This window comes from Palaemon carinicauda, chromosome 27 (genome assembly GCF_036898095.1).
Source record: "Palaemon carinicauda isolate YSFRI2023 chromosome 27, ASM3689809v2, whole genome shotgun sequence".
Taxonomy (NCBI): domain Eukaryota; kingdom Metazoa; phylum Arthropoda; class Malacostraca; order Decapoda; family Palaemonidae; genus Palaemon; species Palaemon carinicauda.
This window is the reverse complement of record NC_090751.1, coordinates 11,410,343-11,417,842: the sequence shown is the minus strand read 5'-3', so window position 1 is coordinate 11,417,842 and position 7,500 is coordinate 11,410,343. Positions and strand designations below refer to the sequence as shown.

General features: G+C 32.1%; 1 protein-coding gene across 4 annotated transcripts in view; it reads right to left on the bottom strand.

The window, feature by feature from the left end:
* The window catches only part of dlg1 (discs large 1), a 671,410-nt gene that overhangs the window by 245,022 nt on the left and 418,888 nt on the right, over positions 1 to 7,500 (bottom strand). Inside the window, exon 1 of one of the 4 annotated variants that reach the window (XM_068350726.1) lies at positions 3,000 to 3,108. The exons of the other annotated variants lie outside the window; for them this stretch is intronic. The gene's annotated coding sequence lies outside the window, so the exon portion shown is untranslated. Of the gene's footprint in view, positions 1 to 2,999; positions 3,109 to 7,500 lie in introns of those variants that run through there. 4 annotated transcript variants of the gene reach the window in all.

The window sequence follows — 7,500 nt, the reverse complement described above, 5'->3', positions numbered from 1 at the left end:
CAAAGAGGAAACTAAACATATTTTGCATTATGGTTCCACTTGGAAAATATCCCAATTTATAACTGAAAATAACATCACCAACGAACCGACGTCTGAAAGGAACATCAATAAGAGGTACTATATCACTAATGATATCCCAAGAATTCGCAAACGAAGATCTGAAGACAATCAAGAAAAGATTAATAATATATTCAACTCATCAAGTCCTTTGAATGGGTCACAGAACCTTACCTAATAGATTCTTCAAGAATGCACTTCTCACCCACTCTCCCTCTCTCTCGTTTTACACCTTCTCCTCCTCTTATCCCTCAAACAAAACCCCACTTTTTTATTCCCCCCCTACCCCCCCCCCACAACTTCACAAGATCGATCGCAGCCAGCCAATTGGCTAAATGTCAAAGAAAAGGTCAGGTCGATTTGATATGTATCTTTGATGCTCCTCCGAGGCAGGAGGATATCAGATAGTCACCCCGTTTCTAAGGCTTACGTGGTCCTAACACATTTCAGAAAATGAATCATCTCTTTAACTAGATCAAAATACATAACAGAAAGTCTTAAAACGTATGATACATCGCGCAAAAACTGTACTTGAGACAAAAGATAGGAATTAAAACACCCTGAAGCTTTATCTTTCTGTTCTGGCCAGAAATTCATGCATTTTTCAGTAGCGTCGGCAGCGCCCACATGTCAGCAGAAAAAAAAAGTAAAAATAAAAAAAGATTTTTAAACCATCTGTGTTCCTTCCAATACTTGAAGGATCTAGGATGTATCACGATATGCTTCGCTGTTGAAAATTTGCCGTCAAAAATGGTAAAAATACTGGAATAAATGTTTCCAGGCAAAAAACCTTGAAGTTAATGTTGCCAGAAATTTACCGTTTTATAAACGGATATATTCACGTAAAGGAGTGATATTACGGTCAGCAATCTGTAAAAGATAATAACAAAGTAGGGTAAACTTACAGTCGCCTGTATTTTACTGGAATACAGCTGAGAACAGAATATTTTTTACGGAGAATTTCCGAGACGGTTTTTTTAAGTTATCGGTAACAGCATTTTACATATAGTGAAAAAAGTAGCATAACAAACGCACAGTTTTTGCCCATTCTTAATAAAAAAAAAAAAAGTTGATTTGTTTCAAGAAAAGTCCATCTAAAGAGCCCTAGTTTTTATTCCAGAGAACTCAATCTAAAGAACAGATTTGCCTTAAAAAAACATAAATACCAGCTTTCAATTTAAGGAGAAATCAATCTAAACACTAAGTTTTCTTTCAAGAAATTTATCTATAGACCAGCTTTGTTTTTGTAGAAATCAATCTAAAGGCTAGCTTTGTTTGAAGAAATTTCTAAATAACATTTGTTTCAAGATAAAAACTTTCAAGTGATCAGCTTTGTTTGAAGAACATTCTAAATAACACTTGCTTCAAGATAAAAACTTTCAAGTAATCAGCTTTGTTTGAAGAAAATTCTAAATAACACTTGCTTCAAGATAAAAACTTTCAAGTAATCAGCTTTGTTTGAAGAAAATTCTAAATAACATTTGTTTCAACTTAAAAACTTTCAAGTGATCAGCTTTGTTTGAAGAAAATTCTAAATAACATGGGTTTCAAGATAAAAACTTTCAAGTGATCAGCTTTGTTTGAAGAAAATTCTTAATAACATTTGTTTCAAGATAAAAACTTTCAAATGATCATCTTTGTTGGAGGAAACTTCTAAACATTTGTTTCAAGATAAAAACTTTCATGTGATCAGCTTTGTTTTAAGAAAATTCTAAATAACATTTGTTTCAAACAAAAACATTCAAATGATCAGCTTAGTTTCAAAAGAAATTACTTGTTGGACCTCCTTTACGAATAAATTATCAGAGTTAATCTACACACACATTAACAACACAAAAAATACCTCTCATTACAGTCTGCAAAACAGATCGAACTTCATCAAAGCAATTGAGAGAGAGAGAGAGAGAGAGAGAGAGAGAGAGAGAGACGTCCATGCATGATATACTTATGAATATATCATAACTAAAACAACAGCCATAACGTGTTATCATGTATATTATATCAAAGGAGAGAGAGAGAGAGAGAGAGAGAGAGAGAGAGAGAGAGGCAGGCTGTGTGTAACGCGAGTTAATTACTAAAATTTGAGAATGGGTACCCAGCCTCCACACCTTAAAGCTTCATAAATACAAATATAGAGACGAAACGAATAGTACTACACATACTGAAGAAAAACACTCGTGTATAGTATGTTATTAAAGTACTTTATATAAAGTTGCACTGAGATTTAATCATTCCTTACGGTAAAATTAGTTTAAAATATTATCAAAGTCATTTTAGTTGGTAACAGAGATAAACACTTATATACACTTGTTTATATTTATGTGGTTTCCCAGGTAATAGTATTTTAATTGATACACTGCACAATTAACTATCGATCACATAAATTGAATTACACGGAACACTTGAAAGTAATAGTAGAGCCTTCCCGTAAAATAATCACTAAATCACATTTCTATCAAGTGATTTTAACTAAATCATATTTCAATCACAAGAAATTTTCTAGCCTCACGAAGTCAATTTTCTTTATTTCCGTAATAGGAAGCATATTATAAATATATTCTTATTCCAAAGCATTCGATATATAAAATCACAGTATATTTAAGGAAGTTTTTCTTAGAGTAGCTTAATGCTGAAACATATTTCCGATATAAGAAAGCTTACTAATTAAATCTACATCACTTAAGTTCATTCAATATAACTATTATTTAAGGCAATTACACAGTTCACCAAAGATATATTCCACTCTCAGAAATAAAAGAAAGACTTCCAGGATCACAATAAGGGAATTTCACCGAAAAAAAGAGAGCCACTTCCACAAAGTTAAAAATAACCCACACTACTTCATATCTTCTCCAGGTAGCTGAATATCCTCGTTAAATCTCTTGAAGAGTGGAAAGAGTATACAAATGTACTTCCTTCAACCACAACAATAAGAACCACACCGTGTCGTCACGTGTGCATTTTGAAGAGGCCACAAGGCACCATACACCGAGGCTGACAAGCGCTATGAACACCAAACAGTGGCACTGTGACAGGCAATCACGAAGAGTGCCACACGAGGAGGAACGGAATGGCACTTCGACAACGTACTCTGCACCCCACACCTCACTCCACCCTGGCCCCCCTTTCCCTTAATCTTCTCTCTTTCTCTCTCACTCACAGACCTCCTCCACCTCTCTCTCTCTCTCTCTCTCTCTCCTCTCTCTCTCTCTCCATACTCAACTTGTTACTGAACGTGGAAGGGGGTCGTCTCCTGGGTGCCGCCTCCGTTGTCCAATACAAGTAGATTGGGAAGATTCCCTTCCTTCCCCTCCCCCCAGTCAATAACCTGCCCACCCCACCCACCCCACCACCCACCCCGCCCCCAGCCCCACCTTTTTACTCCCCCTTAATTCCTCAACCCCTCTTCCCAATGAACTGATAAGAAGAACCGTTTTTATCATCTATCTGGAGTAACGGATGCGACGGTCGTCGAAATTTAAACCAACAATGTACAATCGTGCAAAGTCATTCATACCCATATGAATACTAATAAACATTATAGAATACTAATATTACAAATCAATATTTGTAAAGGCACGCAGATAACTCAAGGTGAAGTAATTCGCAAATATTACGTCCTATTTTTGTTCTTAAAATATTAAATTTTTATTTTTTTTTGTTTTTTTATTACTTTTCATGTAGTTTATTTCCTTATTTCCTTTCCTCATTCAGCTGTTTTTCCCTGTTGGAGCCCTTGGGCTTATAGTATCTTGCTTTTCCAACTAGGGCTATACCTTAGCTAGTAATAATAATAATAATAATAATAATAATAATAATAATAATAATAATAATAATAACAATACACCATTTTCGATCCAGCATCGAATAAACTAAAATAACCAACAAAAACTTCAACAGTGTGCGAAAACATAATTTATATCAAATAGCTTTGCTAGGAACAAATAGCGAAGCTATTGATTTCGGGCAGACTGGTACAATACAGAATATTAGGTCCCCGGTCTACGTGTGGCTATATTAACAACACGTAAAGATATTAAGCATATCAATATAAACGAGAATATATCTAAGCGGTTTAGTCTGAACAGGGGACCAAACACGCATATTCATTGGAAACATATTTACATACATACATACATGCAGACTATAAACACATAAATATAGGCACACACACAATATATATATATATATATATATATATACATGTTTATATATATATGTATATATAGATATATATACACATATACATATATATGTATATATATAAATATATATGTATATAATATATATATATAAGTATATATATATATAAATATTTATATATATATACATATATATGTGTATTATATATATATATATACATATATATATAAACATGTATATGTATATATATATATATATATATATAAATTATATATATATATATATATATATGTACAGCATGTGTGTGTGCGCGTGTGTGTGTGCGTGTGTGTGTATGATGAACGTATAGCAATAATAAGTAATAGTTGGCATTACTAAGGTGCAATATACTTAAATACCTGTCACTGAATTGGAAAAAAAGTATAGTTTGCTATGAAGCCATTGTACAGCAAGATACGTTTGGGAGTATTGGAAAAAAAAAAATATTTACTTCTGTTATGATAAAAATTTTATAAATATGTAATGTTGAAATGGAGATTACTGAGGATGCAGGGTGTACATAACAATTTGATTTTATGAGAACAAAGCCTGGACAAGAATGTATACTGTAAATATTAAAAGCAAGTGAGTGGCTAGTATCTTAGATATACGATTGTATATTGTACATTGAAGGGGCATTTCCATTCTACAAGTGTATGTGTATATAAATACACGACACATATATAATATATATATATATATATATATATATACACATAAATATATACACACACATCTATATATATATATAAATATATAAATATATCTATGTATATACACATATATACAGTATATACATATATATGTATGTATGTGTATATATATATATATATATATATATTCATATGCATACACACACACACACACATATATATATATATATATATAAATTGGAAAAAATTTATCGCAACAGACAAAAAATCTCTTACACCAATTTCACATCATGTAATCACTCATTAACCATCTACTCCTTCCAAAACATTTATGAATTGTGTCTATTATTTCCGACCTATCCCTCCACACCAAGTCCTCCACGAACAACTCAATCAGCTTTTCCCTCCATATTCCTCAACCAAGGGCGTATAGACAGTGTGGTGTGTGTGTGCATTATTAAAATGGCTTGTCTGTTACTGGTCTATGGACGGCTGCACGATAGGTCAGTGCGAGGTGAATCGCAAATGCTATCAAATATTGCTGTTATGTACTTCTGACAAAACGTGAAGGGAGACGCTACTCTCTCTCTCTCTCTCTCTCTCTCTCTCTCTCTCTCTCTCTCTTTTATACCAATTACTTCACTACTCACACCTAGTATACCCGGCTGTCAGCTATTTACCCTTACAATAATGTAATATCAGCTATTTGCCCTTACAATAAAGTAATATTCGACTATTTGCCTTACAGTAATGTAATATTCATCTATTTGCCCTTACAATAATGAAATATTCATCTATTTGTCCTTATAATAATTTAATATTCAGCTATTTGCCCTTACAATAATGTAATATTCAGCTATTTGGCATTACAATAATGTAATACTCGTCTATTTGCCCTTACAATAATGTAATACTCATCTATTTGCCCTTACAATAATGTAATATTCAACTATTTGCCTCACAATAATGTAATATTCATCTATTTGCCTTACAATAATGTAATATTCATCTATTTGCCCTTACAATAATGTAATATTCATCTATTTGTCCTTACAATAATGTATTATTCATCTATTTGCCCTTACAATAATGTAATATTCAGCTATTTGGCATTACAATAATGTAATATACAACCATTTGCCCTGACAATAATGTAATATTCAGCTATTTTCCCTTACAATAATGTAATACTCATCTATTTGCCCTTACAATAATGTAATATTCATCTATTTGCCCTTACAATAATGTAATATTTAGCTATTTGCCCTTACAATAATGTAATATTCATCTATTTACCCTTACAATAATTTAATATTCAGCTATTTGCCCTTACAATAATGTAATATTCAGCTATTTGGCATTACAATAATGTAAAATACAACCGTTTGCCCTGACAACATTGTAATATTCGGCTATTTTCCCTTACGATAATGTAATATTCGGAAATTTGCCCTTACAATAAGGTAATATCCGGATATTTGCACTTACAATAATGTAATATTCAGCTATTTGCCGTTACATTAATGTAAATATCAGCTATTTGCGCTTACATTAATGTAATATTCTGCTATTTGCACTTACAAAAATGTAATATTCAGCTATTTGCCGTAGCACTAATGTAATATTATCTACACTAGTCTAAAGATAATTCGTTACTATTCAAACCAGACATATTTGTAGTTCGATTTTCAAGTGCATTCATCTACAAGTCTGGTTCTCGTGCACTTATATATCATCGTTCGCCAATGCGTTTGGATCTTACCATAAAATGAGACTCATAATTGAGTACCGGTAGGATAGGTAGGGCCTACTTAAGTTTTTGACGTTGTTAATAGTTTATATGGGACATATCTCTTTTGACGTTGTTATTGTTTTAGAATGATTTATTGTTAACTTGTTCTCATCATTTATTTATTTCCTTATTTCCTTTCCTCACAGAGCTATTTTTTCCAAATTGGAGCCCTTGGGCTTATAGCATCTTGCTTTTCCAACTGGGGTTGTAGCTTGGCTAGTAATAATAATAATAATAATAATAATAATAATAATAATAATAATAATAATAATAATAATAATTACGCAAAGCAACGTTTCTTAATGGGCCTTCATAATTAGAACAATGAATGTGAAAAAAAAAAAAATCTTAACTGAAGTTGAAAAGTGTCCTCTTGTCACCATCGACCTGTGTTTCTGTCTACCACAAATTTAAATAATTTATTATACATGTAAAATATATACATAATGTCTGGCCTAGTAACTTATGTTAATGGCTATTTGAGTATTAGAATATGCATTTGTTTGGGATGCAAGCCAATGTAATGGTTATACTTCCGTTTGAAATTCTTAGGATATTTTTAAACGAGTCACAAAATCGAGGGAAGCGATGGCTCAACAATGATTAAAATGGCATGCTTAAAAACATCAACTACGTTACAGAATGTATATCAAAGTAACTTTAGCTGGAACCCTTATTACCCTATTTTCCCTGTTGGAGCCCTTGGAGTTATAGCATCATGCTTTTCCAACTAGGGTTGTAGCTTAGCTAGTAGTAGTAATAATAATAATAATAATAATAATAATAATAATAATAATAATAATAATAATAATAATA